This window comes from Nanorana parkeri, unplaced genomic scaffold (assembly GCF_000935625.1).
Source record: "Nanorana parkeri isolate BGI_ZX_2015 unplaced genomic scaffold, ASM93562v1 scaffold741, whole genome shotgun sequence".
Lineage (NCBI taxonomy): Eukaryota > Metazoa > Chordata > Amphibia > Anura > Dicroglossidae > Nanorana > Nanorana parkeri.
In genome coordinates this window covers 526,625-549,788 of record NW_017307009.1, presented here as the reverse complement: position 1 = coordinate 549,788, position 23,164 = coordinate 526,625, and the positions used below count along the sequence as shown (strand labels likewise).

The following is a 23,164-nucleotide window of genomic DNA, read 5'->3' as shown; positions in this document are numbered from 1 at the left end:
CAGCTGATCACTATAAATGCCAAAGAGCTCTTTGGCAAACAAAACAAGATAATCTTTCAAGTAATCAATGGTTTCAACTGCTGCTAATATTTCATTTTCAGAGACTCACTGATATATTTGTTGTGATGAATTCTTGTAGTTTAACATTCTGCATGCTTGAATCTTCATTTCATCCACAACTTTTGTTTTCACAACTTGTGATGTTTCTGGACTTCCACAGCTACTATTTCTGAAACACTACATCTGCAATACGTCCCTTTTGTATTGCATCTTTCCCTACTGCTTTTAGATTGTAAGCTCTATTATACAGTAATACTGTTATTCATATTGTTTCTTGTAGGTTAAGTTCATTGTTACAACCCCAGTATGTCTTTAATCTGTACAGTGCTGTAGAAAATGTCAGTTTTATATAAATCACTTATATCCGCCACAAAATCAGTCAGCCAATTGGGTAGCAATATACAAACACATGATTTATAGAAAGGAAACAAGCACAAGCTCAAACCCACTATTGAGATATTACTGTGCACTAGGAGACAGACAGCAAACAATGCATTCTTCATTATGATCTCACACATAACAGTTCTCAAATGGAGAGATGGGATCATGGGAGAGCTAATACAGAAACATGATAGATGGTGCTTTCCATCCTGCCCAGGTCATACAATACAATACAGTAGCTATAAGAATGACAGCTGAGCTGCTGATAGTATCACATACACACAGGACCAAGCAGCTCGTTTTGCATCAAGTCTATGACAGCTCTTTGACTGGCTGAGAAAAAGTGTGCATACTTGTCTTCTAGCCATAAGAAGACAAATTAAAAGTACACCCTACTGAGGGTAATATGTAGGCTTCTATTGCTGACCTGGTTGCCTGACTGTTGCACTGATCCTTTAGCTTTGACAGTTTCTAAATTACTCAAATGGATATGAAAATCAGCATTGTGTACTTTCCTCTGACTTAATGTGTTTGTATGCTTGTTTTAGATTATTTCTTTTAAAGGTTTTAAGCTACAGACAGGTAACAAAAATGAACATTTTTCTTCAATTGAAGGACTCCGGGAAAAATTACGTTCTCCCCTGCACTCCAAGGGATAAGTGCATGAACCTCACAGCCGGCTAGTTGTTACAGTGCTCCCTCCAACCTGTGTCGTCCTCCACTGCAGTGATGGTATGTCCCTCGGCGTTGCACAGTGTATTGGACATGATGACTCACAGGACCTTAGACCATTGGAGCAAAGGGGGAGAGGCGCTGGAACGACTGGTCCAGCAGTCAGCTGGCTGTGACGTTAAGGCGAGTATAACTTTTTTAATTTTACACCCTAGACGAAAATGAGCACTTAACCCTTGCAGTGCAAGAATAGTTTTTCCTGGAGTTTGTCTTTACAGTTCCATTTTGAAAAATGACTTTATATTTGCCTTGCATTTGACATTCCTCCCTGCAGTTGAAATCCCCAATGCTGAAATGTATTTAATAAATTGTTGTTCTCATTTCTATTTAGAGGAAAGTAAGTTCACTGAAATTTCTGTTTTCCTTTCAAGGAAGCACATCAGCCAAACAGTGTTTATTTAAATCAAGTATGAAGCTAGAATCCTATTACTCACTACTATCACTGTGTAACTGATTGAACCGAAAATGATCTGTCTGTAACTAAAGTGTATTTTAGATTTATTTCATCTCTTGTTACTGATCTGTAGCTCATCAGTGTCTGTGTACCTTTCTCTAAGCTGTATGTGAGCAGCAGCTTGAAACTGTATAGAGGGGAGTTCAAGGACATGGTTAAAAATATGTACAACAGATGTCAGACACCTTTTAAAGAGAAAGCTTTTTTTCTCTCAATTTAACTAGTATTTTTTCTTTAACACTTTATTTTGTCAATCCTAACGGTTCATCCTGTTTTAGTATAAAGTATTAAGATAAGTATTAACCTTTACACATATATTTAAAATACCAACAAAGATACCTTTAGAAATGTTTAGTAATGACAACCTACACACACACATACTTCTAGATAATTGCCGGCTTTGTATTCTTTGCATATCTTATTCCTCTTTTCTTCCCCAGTCTTGTGACAGTGGCCATGTTTACTAAGGGCAGATTACTAGCTCCCATTTTACTTCCTGGATTTCTGACACATGTGACTAGACATGTGACTAGGACATGTGACCATGCACATCATCTCAGGGGAGGAAAATGCCTTTCCCTGGGATCTAGTGAGATTACAGATGAGATTTTCCAGCAAACCTCTGCTAATGACAAGTCAATCCCAGTGTGCACTGCTTTGGCAAACTGAAGTAATTTTGCCCTTTCAAAGCAGGAAGTGAATGCTCTGCTAGTGTAAGTTTTTCAAAATCACAGCATATTACACCTGACATGTCTATGCTATTATTAATCATCATACATAGAGGGATGCATTGGTAGAATTTGATTTTTGAGTGTAAAGGTCCACTTTAAAGAAGTGTCTGTATCCTCTAAGTCAACATGGGTCTATAGGTTTTTAAGATTCATTTTCTAACCAGTACTCCAAATAAGTAATTACAAATGTATATTTGAGGGGTTGCTATGGGAAATGCAGTTCCTCCATCAGACACTAAAGCTGTGATTCATGAAGCTGGATAAGTTATTGTACACAATAATATCATCTCATCATAATTCACATCAAATTTGCATCAAAATCTTGAATTTGCAAAAATAAATATTGCATTGGTTAGAACCATTATTTTTTTTTGCTTGAAATTAACATTTAAATATTGAAGGCTAATGCTTACAAGATTGTTTTACTCATTGCAGCGCTGTATCTAACTCTACAATGGAAGTTTATGAACAATCGTTCGTGTGTTGTATTTTAAAAGGGCTTTTACTTCTGAAACAAAAAAATGGAAAATGTTTTTACTATAAGGATTAGAAGTAACTTTGGACCTTTGGATCAAGGATTTCTTTTTTTATGACCCTTTTTAATCAGCTGATTCAGGTCAATATTAGAGCAATTCTAAATCTACTAGAAAGCTCTTACCAATTTTGCTTTCTTTGGCAAGACATACTGTAGCTCTGGCCTGGAACATTCAATAGTTATGGTGGGTTTCTAAGGTCAGAGCAGTGCTGTCCAAAAAAATAAGTAATTTTCATGTTGATTCAGCTAATCGTTGGAAATATGGTGGTTAACCTTTGGTGCTTAGGATTTCATGTTATTTATGTTATTTGGAAATCCCTTTAAATCATGAATATTATGATTTGAAAAGTAGGGTTTTTAAAAGGTTTCCAGAGTTTTTAGAAAAAAATAATACCCCTCTAGATATTTATTGTCTTGAACCTGACATATACAGTAAGTTGATATTTTAGTAAATGCATGGTGGGTCAATGTGACAAGACAAACTTGTGTTGAAGAATTTATGTTAGGAGAATTCTGATTTGGATCTCTAAGTCAACTTTGGAGTCTAAGTCTAACTTCAACATTCAAAGACATGAATTCATGTCAAAGACAGGTTTTAATATGTGTGTTCCAGAGTTCTAAAAAGTATGGAATTAGGCCCTCGGAAAGGCAGTACAACGGAGTAAAACTAGAATTTTAAAATAAGTCTACAGTTATACATCAAAGATGTAATACATTAAAGTTGCTAAGCCAATTGTATTGAACACGTTAAGCTGCACTTCAGTAAATTATAAAATAACGTGCAAGAAAAACATATGTTCAAAGAGGCTTCCAAACAAACCAGATGGTATATTCACTAAACAATATGGAGCACACAAGGCACCATGATAGCTTTGCACACAGTCATATTATATAAGTCTGTGGAGCTCCCTTCCTGACTGTTAGCTATACACAATTCTGCACTCCTAGTACTTTAAATCAATACCATCACATCCCTGTGGTTTAGTCAGTATTTGACTGTGGTTATGGTTCCTGCGAAGCACATGTGGCCCTAGAAAATCATTTTATCATTACTGTGTTAAAGAAAAAAGTTATTGGTAGATTTTGTATTTGAGTTTGATCGCCTGTTGTTTGTCAACAAAGATATGACATCAATGTGGTCTGCTTTAGTCTGGGCCCACTAGAAATAAAACTAACTATACTGTATATGTGCCACACTGTGCCTGTAATATCAAAGTGAAGTATAAACGTATATAAACATTAAGTAAACAAAGTACCAATGTTACATATACCGTATATACTCGAGTATAAGCCGAGATTTTCAGACCATTTTTTGGGGTGAAAAGTGCTACCCTCGGCTTATACTCGAGTCAGCGCCATGTGTCATCTTACTTACCTCGCCGAGCATCGCGTCACTGCTGCTCCGGTGTGCGGCGCTCCGAGCGGGGTCATCTGGCAGTCTCCGGGTCCTAATTTAGGTGGCCGGAGACTGCCAGATGACCCAGCTTGGAGCGCCGCACATCGGAGCAGCAGCGACGCTCAGCGAGGTAAGTAAGATGACACATGGCGCTGACTCGAGTATAAGCCGTCCCGAATATAAGCCGAGGGTGGGAAATGAGGCAGCTACTGGTAGATAGATACCAATAAAATTACATTAATATTTATTTAAAAGAAAAATAACCTAGCTCTGTAAGTGGAAAAGGGGGTACAGGGCTACATATCATGTACTACGGATCATTTAACCCATTCATGTTAGCAGAGGATCATTGTAAATGTATTGTCTGCACTGTATTAGCAGTATATACTACACATAGAGTATATACTGCTAATACAGTGCAGACAATACATTTACAATGATCCTCTGCTAACATGAATGGGTTAAATGATCCATAGTACAGGGCTACATATCATGTACTACGGATCATTTAACCCATTCATGTTAGCAGAGGATCATTGTAAATGTATTGTCTGCACTGTATTAGCAGTATATACTACACATAGAGTATATACTGCTAATACAGTGCAGACAATACATTTACAATTATACTAACATGAATGTATTAAATGATCTGTATGTAGCCCTGTACCCCCTTTTCCACTTACAGAGCTAGGTTATTTTTCTTTTAAATAAATATTAATGTAATTTTATTGGTATCTATCTACCAGTAGCTGCCTCATTTCCCACCCTCGGCTTATATTCGGGACGGCTTATACTCGAGTATATACGGTATGTGTAATGACATTTATATATACACAGAACCAAGACTGCAAAACAAATCCACAAAACTGTAGTGTACCCAGAGAAATAAAAATTAAACGTAAAATATATGTGGGGGAATTTATCAAAACTGGAGCAGGCAGAATCTGGAGCAGTTGCCAATGGCAACCAATCTCTTCTTTCTTCAGTTTGTTCAGTTAAGCATTGAAAATTAAAGATAGAAGCTGATTGGTTGACATGGACAACTACTCCAGCTTCTGTCTGCCCCAGTTTTGATGAATTCCCCTCAAAGTCTTTTCCTTCGCTTGTTCTTATATTGCAATCCACCAGATCGTATTTCCACCAGATCGTTGTGTTTTAAATTGCACTTGCAATGTGCTCTCAGTGGCAGATTGCTCACATTCAGTAGATACCTTTCTGAATAAAGGTCAAAGAAGTGCTGATTCTCTTTCTGGGGAAGGTTAAGTTCCGATCACCACACTATCTGCTAATCCAGGCATCCCACTGATGGTCCACATATTATTATCTACTAGTATCCTCTCCAGGAAATGTTAGTATATAGTTAGTTAGCAAAAAGTATAAAGACAAAGGAGAAGCCATAGTGGTCTCCATTTAATTGAGTAAAAAATGAACACTTACATAAAACTGTGCACCCAATGATTCTAAGCAAGCAGGAGTAGTGGATATCCTATCTGTCAAAAGGGGAGAGATGCCTAAGGTTTCTGTAAGATTTTAGTGATTGGGGTTGTATATACCTTAAATTGCTCAATAGATTTCAAAGTACTTAACATTCAGAATGAATAATCCTGTTTTACAAATATGTTACATGCTCCTGTATAACCTGTGTATTCACAGATCAGCTGCAATGCAGATCTTTTACTTGAATTTCTGCAAACATATGGTCTTTTTTTTACCTTGCTACTGCACTGGGCTGGGAGCTACTGGCGTTGCTGGATCCCACCTGCTGATTGATATAGCAGTTTGTCAGCTAGTTCCCTTCCAGACTGTCAATCAACACCTGTGACCTGAGTAATAGGTTATTTTCCTAGCTGCAAGTTCCTGTTCCTGAGGAGTGCTCGAGTTCCAGTATCCTTATCTTTTGACCTTGGTTTTGTATCTGACCACACTGGTTTGCTGCACACCGATCTTTGGCCTGTCCCTGTTTCTGAAATTGCTTGTTTTTCTTTTACCTCACTCCGGTTCTTACCCTGGTCAGCTGCCATCTGCATGGGTGTTTTAGAGAACAGCAACCTGGGAACCGTTCTGCAGCAAAGTCGATCACTCCCTGCGGGGTGCACTGTGCTCCTTAGACTTTGCATCTTGGCCCTTTTTGGGCTTAGATCCTCACATGTGTGCAGACAACACGCAGGGTCTATATATCGGCTGCACATGGCATTCATACAGCCTGGATATTCGGCTTGTGTGCAACACACCTTTATTGTGCATATTTAGCAATACATGTGTAGCCCCTATATACTGTACCTATGTTGCTATGAGAATTACTAATGCTCTGATTGTAAATAGTTAACTGACCTTTTGCAGCCTGTGATGCGGAGACCTGTGGGGGTCGCAGTGCAAAGCAGGAGATCAGCCATGCTGTGTGAGATCTTTCAGACTGCAACTCCCAGGAGGCTGTGCTTCGCAGAGAAGGGAGAACCCTGTACAGAGATGAAGGTGTGTGGCTGCCGCTGATGCAGAGTAGGCTACATACTCTGTGTGTGTGTACTGTTAAGCGGAGTGTAAGCAGACCGAAGGGCCTCCGGAGACAGAGAGAGCCTTCCTCCTGGTCTGCTGAGCTCAGTGTCGCCTGAACGGTCACTTCAGTGAGATACAGCATCACTGCAACAGTGGGGACATTGCGGCCTGGATGAACGGCTGAGCCGGTACAGTGAGGGATCTAAGAAGGCCCAGCAATCAGTGGGAAGACATTTACGGAGAAAGTTCCCAGTATCTTCCGGTGACCAGAGACTATCTCCAAGAGGACAGCGGATGACTTCAGCATCATCAGAGGTGTCGGCTAGAGAGAAAGAGGATGCCGTCTCTCGCTGACGGACATCGTCTGTTCTGATTAATCCTGAGACTGGTGAGAGGCCTTTGACCATATTTGCTATTCTTCCATTCGCATCTGCAAAACAGCATGGGCCCCAACATTGGCTAGCCTAGACTATTGCTGCTGGACACTAGTATAGAGAGTCAGAGATTACCTGAGACTGAGATATTAGCAACCAAGCTTGCAAGGATAGGGACAACATCTGAGGTATTCAGTGCTGCATATTATTTCAGTATACAGACAGCTGTGACTGCTGAGTGTCAGAATACCCTCTGTATATTGTGGAATGTCATTTTCTTCAATGATTGTGTTCTTTATTGAATTGTTTCACAGATGAACACTAGTTGTTTAGTAAAGTTGTTACAAAACTTTCTAAGGTGTGTTGGTGTGCTGTGGATCCTGTTTGGGTGGTGCATTTCGGCTTGAGGATGGAAATACCCAGGTTATTCCAGGGGCTCCTTAGGGGGTGAGAATATAACATGTCTAGGGCAAAATCTGTTAACATTCTGGATAATAAAATATACATGTATGTAAAAAGAGACACAGAAGCTGTAAGGCACCATTAATTCAGCTACATGCTTATATCTGCAGTAAGTGTATGTATGTTAACTTTGGTATAGGGAAAATTCTAATTGATTACACTAGTTTCACTGTGTTATTTAAATCAGTAAGTTTTATAAATGAAAGCTTTGTAAACTAGCAACAAAAGCCCATGGGATTATAATTTGAGTAAAATTGCACCAATTTGGTTTGCAAATACGTATGCAGATTTATTTTTATAGATGTCTCTACAAAAGAGTTTAGCAGCTTGCTAAGAACAGCTTGCTTTGCATTCCCATAGAAGGGGAACATCATCAGTATTACCAACATTTACCAAAACGTCTTTAGGATGTTGTTAAGCCTTGAATATATTACCTAGGAGACAAACATGAATGATTGTTTGAACCAAGAAGAAAACTTGGAACTTTTTAAGAACTTGCAAAGGTCATTGTATATCTAGAGTGACAATTGATACTTTTGAAGAACTACTGGACAACTCCAGCGAAACAAATAAATTAAAGCAGATGTACAGTTTAGTCTCACTGAATGACATTTTATGTGCTAGATCCCTGAGTATCAGAAACAATTTTGTTTCTTAATAAATGATTGTTTTCATTTTGATTCCCCCATTTTTGATCTCCTGCAGCCACTTCCTGTTACATGCATATACTCCAGAGACAGTTGCATGGCATTTCTCAGGGTGGGTTTTCTTAATGGTCACTACAGTGAAACATGCTTGTGCAATTTGGGTTGGTAGCCCATGGGGCAGGTTGACAGAAACATGACTAGCAACCAGGGTAGAATGTTGTCACCCTATAACAGAAAGTGCCTGCCAAGTACCTTCTTGGCAGGATCACCAGTTATTAGTTTATGAAAGCTGTAGATTTAAATATATTAAAACTGACCTTTGAAACGACATCAACATGTTAAAAATGATATGAGGCTGTAGGAAATCACCAAGAAGTAAGAAGGGTGAAAAAAAAGGTTAAAATCTGATTTTTTTTTTAAAAGAAGAAAAATATCTTATGTGCTTTAGCAAAATGAATATGAGTTTGCCTACTTTAAACTAAAAATGCATAAGGGTTTATGATCATTTGTAAACTGTCATGACAATTGAAGAATCATATTGCCTTTTTTGATGCTTGCACAGCATGCCAGATAACCACTCATACAGAATTAACTGAAACTTTGCAGCCTGCCAAGTAATAATAATATGATCTCTGAAGGGTAGAAAAAGTATGTCAGTAGATTAGAAATAGTTATCTACCAACCTGCTGATCTCTCATGGTAGTGCAGAACATTATGGGGTCTATTCACAAAGCTGCCGAAGGATCTGGCCGTAGCTTCGGCCGATCCTTCGGCTGGCTTCGGCCCCAGGACCCCTTCGGTTCAGGAGAACCGAGGGGGTGCTGTACGGGCTATTCACAATAGCACGTACAGCTCCCGATCACGGCCGAGCAGCTCAGTCGAGCGCTGAGCCGTGCTGAAAGCCAAAGCTGGCCGAGCGGCCGGCCATTGGACGGCCGACAGCCTGCTTCTGACAGCTGGGCGGAGCCAGCCGTGATCTTACGGCTGGCTCCGGCCACTTTCAGAGAGATCAGCGTCCCTGGTTGCTAACCAGGGACACTGATCTCCAAGCATCTGACTCTCCCTGGCGCCCCGGGAGTCTCCTGCTCCCGGCCGCCAAGGAGAAAAACCCCGCTGTGTCTTTTTTCTTTATTCTGACACCGAGCGATGTCAGAATAGAGAAAAAAAAAATTCCCATTCAAAAGCATTGGGAGATTACTATTGGCTATTTCAATTTGCAATAGCCAATAGTAAACTAGCATTGTACCCGCCCTCTTTTGCAGTTCCCCACCAGGTCCACCAGCAGAGGGCGGGTACAATGCTAGTTTACTATTGGCTATTGCAAATTGAAATAGCCAATAGTAAACTCTCAATGCTTTTGAATGGGAATTTTTTTTTTCTCTATTCTGACATCGCTCGTGCCAAAATGAAGAAAAAAAGACACAGCGGGGTTTCTCTCCTTGGCGGTCGGGAGCGGGGGGCTCCCGGGGCGCCAGGGAGAGTTTTTTTTAAAATTTTTATCTTTTTTTTTTTTACAGCAGCAGAGCCGCCGGACAATAGGAAACTATTGGGCGGAGCTAGCTGTCACTGCTAGCTCTGCACAATCGTTTTCTATTAACTTTTTTCTACTTTTTTCACTCTTTTTCTGTTCTGCTCGGTGCCTCTGAGGGACCGAGCAGAACAGCCGAGCCAAATGCAGCTCAGCGGCATTCGGCTATTCTCTCACTGCTGTTCGGGATCTTTCAGAATAGCCCGAACAGCAGTGTGAAGCCTGCCGGAGGTTCGGCTCAGCCGATCCAGATGTTGGATCGGCTGAGTCGAACTCCTTCTGCACTTCAGGTCAGCCGAACATGCTAAGCATGTTCGGCTGATCCGAAGCCACACGAAGCAAGCCAATGTACGGCTGATTTCAGCCGATGTACTGCTGAAATCAGCCGTACCAGCCTGAAGTGAATAGCCGAACAGTGTTCGGCTCACTTCACTTCTGATCGGTCATTCACTCGGCTGCCCTCGGCAGCTTTGTGAATAGACCCCTATGTTACTAAAGGTCACATCAAGGTAAAATTGGGCCATTTCTGCCACAAGTTAAGATGACAACATGCTACTCAGGAGCCATAAAACTGGTGTTCTCACTCCACACACTGACCTGTCAGATGCTTCCTTCTTCTACAGAAGAAATATCACAAAGATACGTGTTTATATAGCTGGCATGGTATAACAATCGCCAAGGTTGTGAACTGGGGGAGGGACTTGCACCTTATTTTGTCAGGCATAAAGGTAAGAGTAGATCCTATGGAACACATATAAAATAAGTGTATCTTTGGAAATGTAGAGTGTTTATACATAGGAAGGAATTCAAATGTGGACATGTTTTACTTTCTTATGGCACTGCCTTTTTTTCCCTTTAAACTTTATAGGCTTAATTTAGAAAGCTAAAGAACACAAGGATATTGATCTTTTTTATAGCCATTAAACTGTTATTTTTCAATCCCACTGGATTCTGAAAATAACTCTCACTTTTATCATGGAAATACCTGGTAGTGATGGGCTTTGGGTTTGTGTCAATGGCATGAGTTTGACATTAGTTTGAGATGATTCTGAGATCATTCAGAGATTCATTGACAGTTGCATGTTACCAGCAGTTGACCTTCTTCTGACCTGCATCCATAGACTTTATGGAAATTTTAAAACTATATGACGTGATTGATAAAAAGTCTGTCTACTTATCCTGCTGTGTCAGCTTTGTGAACTGAGCCTCATATGCTTCAAGAAACCTGTGTCATTTGATTTTGCCAGTAAACACATTATACAAAAAGTATTCCTTAACAATCACATCCAGAGCAACTGAAACTGCTCCTTGAATTTTGCAATGGCTTAATTAATACTAATTTATAAGAGCACCATTGGAGATCAAACAGAACTCTATGGGATGTACTTAGCGTTTAGTAGGGTTTGTTTTCAAAGCAACTGATTCTTAGAGCTGGTATACCTAGTTCACACCTCGCAATTTAATGGTCCATCTATTTATATTGCACAGTTATTGCATATCTTGTGCGGTGTACCAAATATGCATTGGTTTGCAAAAATGTCCACCAATGGACATTATTTTTAAGCTGGCTCTTCTTTTCCAGTTCCCTGTCTCATTTATAATACAAAGAAGTTATTTTAAGACTTGAGTACTTTAGAAATTATTATATGACTTTATGTAGGCATCATATGTCTGCAGCTGTACTGGTACCAGCACCAGTAGGAAATTACTTCCTTCTGAACTTGTATGCAGTGATGCAACTCTCACAAGGACCTCTTATACTTCCTGCATGCTGACAAGGCAGCCTTGCCAGAATGTGTACATGCTGAAAGTATTAGCAGCAAAATGTTAATGCTAAAAACACACACAACTATTTTTAGACAATTTCATCCAGGTTTTGATTGAAACAATGATCAAATGGTTCCATTTAACCTACCACCAACAGTAAATCATAAACTGAGAAATAAGTAAAACTGTTGGCTTTGACATGACTTAATCTGCTCTGTCATTTTTGTATGAGTGGTTGATAATGATGTAAAAATGGTTGATGTTGCCTAAAATTTGCTTGGAAATTAGTGCAGGCGTGGAAGCTATATGAATACTAAATCTTTTAACCAGAGGTGGGTAAAAAAAAATTTAAGATGCCTCCCTCTAAAGCAAATACATTGTACAATTCACAAATCAAAATGTTTTACTATGTTCAACCAATGGAGCACAGTAGAGTTGTTTGACAGTACAAATTCATCAAAACCAAAATATTCTGTCAGTTCAGTGGGACATATTTGTGTATTTTTCCTGGCCTGTCAATAATTCACTCTGTGACACAAACAGAATGAGTGAATCTTAAATCTCTTAATTAACACTTTGCTTATATTCATAATCAAATGAGGAGATTTACTGCAAACATTTTAACCAGTGTTTTTAAAAAGCATTAAAATAAATGTGTGTGCAGTCTTATAATTTTTTATTTTAGTTGAGCATTATGAAATTGAACTTTTTAACCCTGATATTCAGCATGTGCAGAATATGTATGTGTCTACAGTAAATGGTTTTAAACCAAAAGGAAAACTTGCACTTTTTCTCTTTGTTATGGATAATACATTAGGGATTTGCATATCATAAACTGTGAATACAGACCAATATTATCAAATTGACCAGTAATAAATAATATGTTTAACCACAGAAAAAGATTGAAGGGGTTCTAAAGCCTCCCGTTGTTTTGCCTATATCTACTGCTGATAAGCAGTAGATATAGGCAAAAAGTTGTTTTTTTTAAATAACGCTTGAACAGCGGTTTAGAGTAACCTCATTATCGCTGCGCGCTCCCGCGGCGAGAGTCCGGAACTGTTCATGCGGCCGCAAAGGATCTTGGGGCGGTGGCATGCGCAGTTCGGATTCTCGGCCGGGAGACGAGCATTTATATTATAATTTTTTAATTTCGTGTTTCAAACTTTATCATACCTGGGACGTCTACTGGACTCTTTTTTGGACAGATTTAGGTGAGTTATTCCTAAGATTTACTAAGAATTGCAGGCCTACAATACATAACACCAAATTTCCATGCAAAAAATTGTACCGCTTTTGGTACAAAATTCCTGACATAATCATACCGCCAGGGAGGTTAATGTCACTTTAACTTATAAATAAATCGCCACAACTGAAAGGATACAACAATGTACACAATGAAATCATGTTTATATTTTCTCTCAATGGAATAATACATCACCATCCAATAGTATTCAAATACTATGAATATTGAAGAAGCATAAATATGTGCAGTACAGTGTAATGTTTTGTTTTACTTGCACCCAGATCTACTAACTGCGCTTTATGGTCAGAGAATCTACAATGACATTGTGTCTATACCCACATACATTTATCAACAATGGTATCAACTGATGCCTTTTATAACCAATACATGATGGCCACTGTACAATGAACTTCTAAGTGAATCTCTTATGACCTTAATTCATTTCTAGTGGTCTAATATAGTTTGCTAGAGGTCAGCTACAATGGTGAAGGAGGTGAAAAAGCACTGATGAGGCATATAAAAACCTCTATTAGCAGTACCGTCACAAAGCTAATAGGCATGTCATGATAATGCTTCCTATTAGTATAATGATAAGCTAACAAATAGTGCTTTTAAGTCTTTATCAAATTCCCCTCAAGTGTGCCAAAGGCCATGGGCAGAGCTATCCCAGCTACTGATGGTGCTATAACATTATATGGTTTGATTATTTTCCTGTAACTGTTCTTGTGTAACTTACACCCCCAGTGTAGTCTGCCATACAGCACCACTCATGAGTCTCAGAGGTCATTGTCTGTCAAGAAGAGTTGTTATGAAGCTGACCTGCATAGATCTAGGTTATCAGATCTGCTGATTTCCAGATCAACTCCAGGCAGAATTGTACAAAAATGGTTACAGAAAAATGTCCTACATTGGGGAAACCAAGGGCAGATACTCGTATATATGTTTACCTGAAAAATATAATAATATGCAAAGTGAATAATGAAGCTACCCTTAATTAAATAAAAAAGGATTTAACCTTATTATATACCGTCATTTTATATAGATTATATCGATCAACCTCTACAAACCACTCCTAATAAGAAGCTGTAAAATTAGCTTTTCTGTTACAAGGAAAAACATTTGCAAGAGAGGATAGCCATGATACTTCCTCTATCACAATCTGTTTTCTACTGCTCTTCACTAATATTAATTTCCGCAAAGCCAGACTTGAAAAGAGTTACATGATGACAGCACAAACTGTTTCTGTGGGTGAAATGGTAGGACAGTGTTAATGTTGGTTGCTGTCTAAATGCTCCTTGCTGTATTCTGATGGTTTAGAAAATCAACAATGTATCCTTTTTAGATTCATCTACCTTGTATTTTATATACAGATAAAGAGAGAATGAGACAAACATATACACATACTCTCATACAGAAGTGCTGTGTCCCTTTAAGTTTAATATGAATTAATCTACCAATTAAAAGGTTACCGTGACTTGGAAATGTGCAGCTTTATAAAGCAGAGAACATCAGTCTGAATTAGTACAACATTAATGAATGTGGCCCTTGTACTACATTCCTTTGGATTTCGTTATATTCTGGATCAGTGGATAGAATCTATTGCACAAATGTGCCTATTTGGAAGGCTTATTAGCTGTGAATAGAGAAACTGTTTTATCTGTGAAATGTTATTTCCCTGAAGTTAAAGCTTTCAGTCACTGTAGCAGGTGGCTTGGCAGAGCCTCGAACTGATGAACAGAGGCAGATACAAAAACCCTACAGTAGACAAGCTCACTAAAGCCAGGGACTCTGTTATAGAATATGGAAATGTAATCTGACCAAAATGTTTTATGTTCCCGTTCAAGACTAAAATCATCATTAATGATTATATACCAGGAGTAAACATTGTGTATCATACAAGGCCATGAATGTATAGTCTGCAGATTATGGAGAGAGTTCATTGCATTTAATGTTTCAAATAGTTAAATACATTTGAGCTTTAATAGATGTAAAAGATTACCAGACTAATATGTGCAATGTGGTGAGTTGCCATGCACTCTAAATGGCATCCAAACACACATGTACGGTGAATTCAAATGCACTGGCCTTCAGCACACTGCAATGTGCAGCTGTGAATGCAATGTGGGCTGAGGTCCCCTGGATTGGCCAAATCAAGTGCAGGTACCTTTTTTACGGTGTTAAGGCTTAGTAAGGGTTGTGACAGTCAGTATGCCTGTGGTAAATCACACTAGAAGAGATAGTTCTGGATGTAAAGGGTGTAAGATAGCTTAGAACAGGTAGCCCAGTGAACAAGTCTGATTAGAGACATGTGGGTTTTGCCCACAAATGAGAATTGTCTGCACACAGCCAGGGCTCTCCTGTGAAAAAAAAGACAGATGCAGTGTGAACAGACAGGTGAGTCTGAGCTGAATTAACATTTGTCTGTGCATACTTATCTGGATCTGAAGGCAGCGGCCTATGCCGTTTGTTTTTCTCCAGCACCACAAGCCTTTAATGTCTTGGCCTTGTCTGTGCCTTACAGCCCTATAAAAGTCTATGGGGTTGTAACGCATAGGCACGGCCACAATACTGAAGACAATGGATTTAAACAAACAACAGAATCCACAGCCGTTAGATTGAAGTAAAGCAGAGGGTGGGTTAGGGAGCAGAGGGTCAAAAAGGGACACAGAGGAGATCTCTGTAGCGTAGGGTTTCCCACTCTATTCAAAACTAAGAGAAAAAGTATTGGCTGGATATACATGTAGCCACCTTGCCCTAAGCAGGGTGAGTCCTTCAATCTAGGTCTGCTGGACTGTAGCCAGTCTAAGCTGATTTAATAAGTCTGTGCTCAACCTCAGTGTTATAATTTGTTTCTGCCAGCTGCTGGCTGTGCCTTGCAATAGAGCAGAACATCCAATAATGCTGTGTTATGGATGTGTGTCTCCATAGCCAATCACTAGGGGGTTCATGACCAGTGGTGCATGCTGGGGGAGGAGATACATCTTTGGGCTGACTTTGAGAGTCTCTCTTTCCCCTAGGTGCCCCAGTGTTGGGGCCTACAGCTGTCCTGCCAATGAAGGAATAAGCTGTTCCTGGGTAGGAGCACCAGGGAGGAACTTCTTCTGCAGAAGCTGCCTGAGAAGCTGGAATTTGGCTTGGACCTTGCAGGGAGTCTGGTGTCTTATCCGGGGAGTTCTGTGCTATGTCTGCTAATCAGCTAAAGTTCTGCCATACATAGTGTCTCTGCACTGCGAAGCTGGGAAGTGGTCGGTGAGTCTGGAGTCTGTACTGTCCTAGGTGTCTATAGCCCTTAACCCTCTCTCCCATGTGAGCTGTCGGAGGAATAAAATCTTTGGAAATCCTTAAAGTGACCGGTGTCCAACTTTACATTCACATCCCACAACTGGCTAAGGACTTAACCCTCTGGTAAAATGTTAGCCCACCCCGCCTCTTGGGTCCCTGAGATGTTTCTGGGAGTCAGGGGTTTGCTACATACATATTACTGATCTGAACATGCAGTTTTCAGAGACGGTAATCTCTGCTTATGAATCTTTTATCAAATGCTCATTTTGAATTCTAAAGGTTTATCACCAGTTTGCTTTAAGGGAACTGTTTATCCTTAAAACCATATATTTGCCAAATGGTCTTTTGGGCCAGTGCCTAAAGCAACAAGGTAGGGATGTACTAAGCAAGGCACAATATTTACAATGTGTACACGTTAATCTTATGATTGCATACTCTCTACCATCTACAGGCAAATGGGAGCATGCCCAGTATGAAAAACTGACAATTATGGGGATTTTTAAAAAAATTCTGTAGTGTACACGCAGGCCAGTGGCAAGCTAGTCCTCAGGACTGGTGCAAAGATTTTGCCTACACATGCGAATTTGCATTTTTACGCCCTCAGGCGGCTGCCTATGCAGCCTTATGGTAGTGCTAGCCCTGCATAGACACCACATAAAGCAGCACTCCAAAACTAATAGGAGATCTGTGATATCCATGTTACAAGTCAAACCAAATATCCCAAAGCATTTAGAAAAAAGAAAGACCATCAGCTACTAGTGCCCTATATGTGAAGCCACAAGCAATGATACCCTAAATAGTTTACTATGAAGCAGTGCAATACAAAAGACACCCCAAAGTCCACAACTCCAGAAAGCATAACTAAGATGTCCATGTTACAGCTCACACTGAACATATCCAGCATTTGGGGAAAGAATGACAATGTACTGAATGACCATGTGTGTAAAGCCACATGCATTGACACCCCAAGTCCATTACCCTAGAGAACCCCAATACAAGGACTGATGTTTTAGTGCTTCAGGACTATCTAATGTAGATAAACGATGGTATCCTGAAGCAGTTTTACCAAGATCACGACTACTGCAGCCTTTTAAAAACAGCCGTCAATGGTTGTTTCAAATACAAGCGATCCGGTGGCTATACTGCACTGCACTGTATGGTGCTACCGAGTGTGCCTGCTTCGCTGTCCCCTTCCGTTGGAGGGAGGTCAACACACTCCCAGCTGCTGATCTCTCCTCTGATCACTGGACCAGGAAGTTATGTGCATTACTTCACATTCACTTTTCATGGTTTTTTGCTTGCAAATTCGTCAATTGTGGAATCGACCTATTACACTGCAAACCCATTTTCTATACAATACACAGTATATCAAAAATCATGTGTCCTGAGGACATCCATTGCGGCTGATGATATAATTTTTGTCACTATCAACCTATCCAATAAAATGTTAGGAGGCCTTACACTTACTTACTTGTAATGGAGGTATTCTTACTGACCGCCAATGTAACGGAGGTAGTCTCACTGACCAGCAATGTAACAAAGGTATTTACACTGACCACCAATGTAGGGAAGGTATTATCACTGACCTGCAATGTAACAGAGGTATTCACACTGATCAGCAATGTGACGGAGGTATTCACACTGACCGCCAATGTAACGGACATATTCTCACTGACCGCCAATGTAACAGAGGTACTCACACTGACCAGCAATGTAATGAAGCCTAGGCTAAGCGGTCCCTGGGCCTGAAAGACAGCTCCAGCACTACAGCCGGAAAACATCTCTCCTACTGCCCGATTCTAACGCGGGAAGAACATACTCGAAGGCAGGACGGGACCGGATACCATATCGTCAAGACCCTGATATTTGCGCATATCCACCGTAACCCGGTGAGTACCCATTACTAAGGGGGCTGTCGGACTAAGGAGATAGGAACTAACAATCATCCGTCTTCTAAACCCCCCCTGTCCTGCTCTTACATTGCCTATTTTTTGAGATCTACTCTTCATATCGCCCATTGAACATTGTTGCCTCTGGCATCGCCTTCACTTATTTAAAGAAACAATTCAAGATTAATATAAATATAGATCACTGAATGCTATCTTTTTTTTGTTTCAGCTTTTTTGAAAAAACTGTCACAGATTATTCACTGTAATCTTTTTGAGACGTTTTTTCTGATACTGTGTTATATATTTCCAATGAAGTCGTAATGCCGTATTATATTCACTAACCAAAGCTGATTTTATCCATCTACTATCATCTATTATTACTTAATCTTAATCGAAGCTGATTTTATCTATTTATTATTATTCAATTTTACTATTTATTCTTTGTCATCTAAGTTCATCACGATTATTCACTTACGTTTGAATGTCATTTATATCTATTAGCCATAGGCTACACTTTATGTTGTTCACATAGTGATACAAACCATCTTTTTCGTTTACTTTTTATGACTGTTTCGAATACACATAATTTATACATTGATATCCACTGATCACTCAACCCAATCTGTGAATATTTACACATATTTTGTTGACTTTATCTCTAGCGCTGTGTTCCAAGTACTCTATCTATCTAAAGGCGGTTCACTTCCTTTATTTTCATAGCTGCTTTTTGATACAAGTACAATTTAGCCATATCCAGGAGCGCAGATTTATTTTTCCTAATGTAATGAAGGTATTCTCAGTGACCACCAATATAACTGAGGTAAATACCCCTCCACCACTATTTTTTAATTACTAAATATACAGTATGTACATACACATACTTAAACATACCTTTTTCCTGCAGTCTTCAGGCTGATCACATGTCCTTTTTCTCTCTTAGTGGCCATGGTGGGTGATACTTCCTTCATTACATGTAGTGCCATGCAGTCCAAGAATGCTGTGAGCCCTTGGGGGGGTGATTTGCATATCAGCCACAATATTTACATACGAATGAGTCACCGCTTACTGATATGTAAATACTGCCGCCCATTCATATGTAAATATCACTGTGGGTGACAGCTCCAGCCACAGTGTGGGCTCCCAGCAGGCTCCAGAGAGAGAGCACATACAACAGGGAGAACTGGGGACGGGGCTCAGACTATAGAAGCCAAAGCTCAGAGCCACGTCCATAGCGCTGCTTCTGTGTGTGTGAGGTGGTGTTTCCCCCCAGCGTTCTCAGGTGGCTGCTTGTGCTGCCTTATGGTAGCGCCATCTCTGTGTACATGGCATGCATGCAAATACTCTTTTGCCATAGTATTTCATGTTTCATTGACAACAACTAGAGATAACCCTTTACAAGTTAAGTGCCAGCTATAATTTTAAAGGAGCATTGGCTACTTGGCTTCTGGGATTTGTCCAGCTCTGATCTATCTGATCTCTTAAATCAGATAAAATATGAAATTTTGAAAAAAACAAAAGTATATTTCAATGTCATAAAATTCACTCACATGCATGAATGATGCCACAGTAAACCAATCCATGAATGTGGCACAGTTAAGTATACTCAGTGTAAGCAACCCATGAATTCTGTATTAAAGGTGCAGCTGCACCACATGCCACAGAAGAAATTCAAGTGCTCTGTCACTTGCATCATACAAGACACATTTATCAAGCAGTCTCATAGTCTGAAGAAAAATCAACCCATGCCACTACAAATTGAAAGTTAAGTATGAAATTGTCCTTAGAAAACGTTCCTTTCTAGTCTAAGGACAACCAACAGAGCAGATCCATAATTGCTACTGAAAGGATACCACTATGTTCTTTTCTGGGATGTCAGATCCACTCTACTTCAGCTGATCTTGAACCATTGCATTGAAGATGTGTGAAGCAAAATGAATGACTGATTTCTCAGAAACACTTATCCCTCATTTTAGTGATCTTCCATAACCTCAGTGATTTCCCAATGTATGATTAAGAGTGTGAGCAGATGACCTTCTAAAGCCCACTCAACTATCCTCTTTAATTACCACTTTGGTCTAGTAATTTCACTGTTCCCTTATAAAACCACCTATCGTCAGGACGATAATGATATTTCTACCCACTCTTTCTTCCACATTTCATGGCTGATAAACTGAATTAGAGGTTTGTCAGCTATTTTTCTCTGAACAAATGTAATTGCATTCCAGTCAATACTTCTAGTCCCATATGAAAGGTCACACCAGCCTGCATACATTATTGCGCAGTGCTTTAGTAATTAGTCAGAGCCATGTAGAACTGTTAATCTGCTTAGGTAAACTACGGTAAGAAGAAGGCAGGGATAAACTTGAAGCAAAGTTCATCTATAACAATGAATACGGTAAAACAGTTTCAGCACCACGGACAGCGTAGAATACCGAGGGCTCTTTCCCAGCATTGTTCTGGATAAAGTTTCTGCCCTTATATGAAACTAAAACAATCCAAAACCAGATACACCTGAAATGTAAATGAAATCACTTATGCAACACTTATACCGTACTAACTGCCATTGTTTTATCTAAGTACAGTGTTATGTTCATTAAGAGTTAACATAGCCCCACACCACGTGCAACATCAACTGTCAGTTGTACCCCACATTTGGTCTACTCATGACAGCTTACTGAAGAAAGTGCAGGCAGCAATGCTAAAGTGCAAAGTGAAGTAACCCAGAACAAGAGTACTCATCTACCTGGTTAATATGGATTGTTGCAATTTGAAGATCAATTTGCCCCTTACTAAATAAGCGTCATAGAAATGCAAGAATCTGAAGTTTATAATTTACCTGGCAGTATGTCAGCCAAAAACATTGTGACCAGTATGATAGAATCACTTCATCTACATTAAAGCTTCCAGCAGATGAAGAATTAACATTTTTCAGAATTAATAAACATATTTCTGGGTCTGCAATTACAGATAACACTCCGCAGGTATTTATCCTTAAAGACTAAGATGCAAAAGCTTGATTCAATAAACTTCAAACACAAGGGTAAGTGTCTTTAATTTAGCCATATGACTGTCATTTTTAAATCTCATTGGACTTCATTAAAAAAAGACTGTCACTTTGTTTTATATCCTTATCCTTGTATCTTTGTGAATTGAGCCTAATTTCGGTTTCAGCACTACACAGCAGACGGTACTGGGATGACTGCAGATGTGATCTTAGCATGGCCCTGCAAACAAACAGCCATCATTCCATAAACACCTCTCACTGCGGTCCAGAGACCTCCGCTGCAACATGTGGCATATATTCCTTCCATGAATGCTGAGCAGAATAGAGGAACAATTAAAAGGGGAGCGGATGTGGGACAGATTGCTTCCGTTTCCATATGGGCTCACTGGTCCACATTATAAAGTAACCTCCCTTTGACACCTAACTAAAACAACAGGGAAACATTCATCAGCTGGACTTGCCATTAGCAGGATGCACTTCATTACACGCACTGCTGTTTTATAGTATAGATACGAAGCTGCTTTTAATGCACAGGCTCACCAATCAGACATTCCATTCATTGTGCAGTGTAAGAAAGCTACATTGATGATAATGAGATCTCATGTACCGCTGCCACAGCAAGGACACTCATATTCTACCAGAGGTTGAAAAAAATGCACTCATTAAATAAAGAAAAAAAGAGAGAGCACTGCGCTACTGCAAACACAAGCTCCGATTAGAAACATTCACTTGTTATGCTAAAGCCATTATGTCAGTAGCAGCATTGTACCACGGTGCCTAGGTATTCAGCTGGAGTTTAGTAGAGACAATAAAAGCTGTCATTACTCTATTAATATTTCCTCGGTATCCTGTGCATTAGAGATCTAGTGCTGACCACATAAAACAAGCCTTGCACTGAATGTCAAGTCATTTGGCTGAGTGCTGGAAAGTACTAATTAATACCTTAATCCACAAAACAATGAGCTAAGGAGAACATATGCAAACCGCACAGGCATACTATCTGCATAAATCATCCAGATATACTTCCCATGAACACATCTTGATCGGTTCCCAACGTCCCATAGCATTCATTAAGAAAAGAAGTAAGAAGACATTCTTACCTAGAAGAATTCCATACCTAACAAGCCTTACATCAAACCTACAGCGAAACTGTGCTATAGGAGTTTGGAGCAGCTGCACGTTCAGCCAGATTAATAAATAGACACAGAGAGGGAGAGATGCTACGATGCTACACACTCACAAATATATAATACACATATGTGGATTACCTTACCTGTTAATAAATACGGGATTTTAATCGCATATATTCCACTGGCAGCAATTTAACCCAATGCACTGACATAGTTCAAATGGCTAATGTGATAGATCACATGCAGGTATCGGCTTTCCTGGACTCTCCAATGCATCCAAAGGTTATCCCTAATAACTCCATCCACAAACCAGGAGGCTGGGATCCCATACTCAGCACAGCAGCAGCATCAGCAACACCCCTGATCCCCACAACAGGCTGCAAACGAGGAGATCTTCATTATTAATCGCACGAGTGCTCTCACTCAATGCTAGTCTTGTTCCCTAGGACTCTGCCCCCACCTTGCACAGACAAGAGGATTAGGTTGCTGAAATCCGATCACATAAAAGGCATCAGCACACACACACACAGGCAATGGTTATCGCGTTGTTGCATCCCAAGCATGAAAAAAAAAAGAAAGAATCCAGAAAAGCCCCTTTTTATATAGCAAGGAGTGACTGCAATGTGAGGCTGCGTTCTCCTGGCTTGGATCCTTGTGCGTGCACACAGCTCATCTGTGGATGAAGAATGTAGTGGTGGCTGCCTGCGCACATCTAACGGCAGGTAAACACGCTTGTGTCCTTTCGTCAATCCAATCATTAACTCCACCCTCTGCCATCTGATCTTACTAAACGTGACAATTACTGGAGCGGCTTGGAAGAGAGGCACCGGCGTGTGGACAGAGGCTGGAGGAGACACATCTGAGCTGGACGTGCGCCTGCTGCTGCTGCTACCGCTACCAGAGGATCCTAGTTGCCATCTGATACAATGTACAGAGCACGCTATGTGTATGAATCAGCCAGGAGGAGGATGCTGCCAGCTATGTGAATTACTGAGTCATGTTATGAGGATTCTAATAAATTACACTGTCCTTCACATGCCCAATCCAAAAATT

The 23,164-nt window shown here is 40.0% G+C and overlaps 1 protein-coding gene across 1 annotated transcript in view; it reads right to left on the bottom strand.

Annotated features, from left to right (window-relative positions):
* LOC108793348 (protocadherin-15-like) overlaps nucleotides 1–22,677 on the bottom strand; it is a 311,837-nt gene extending 289,160 nt beyond the window's left edge. Inside the window, exon 1 of the mRNA XM_018564263.1 lies at nucleotides 22,255–22,677. The gene's annotated coding sequence lies outside the window, so the exon portion shown is untranslated. The remainder of the gene's footprint in view (nucleotides 1–22,254) is intronic.
* Between the last annotated feature and the right edge of the window lie 487 nt (nucleotides 22,678–23,164).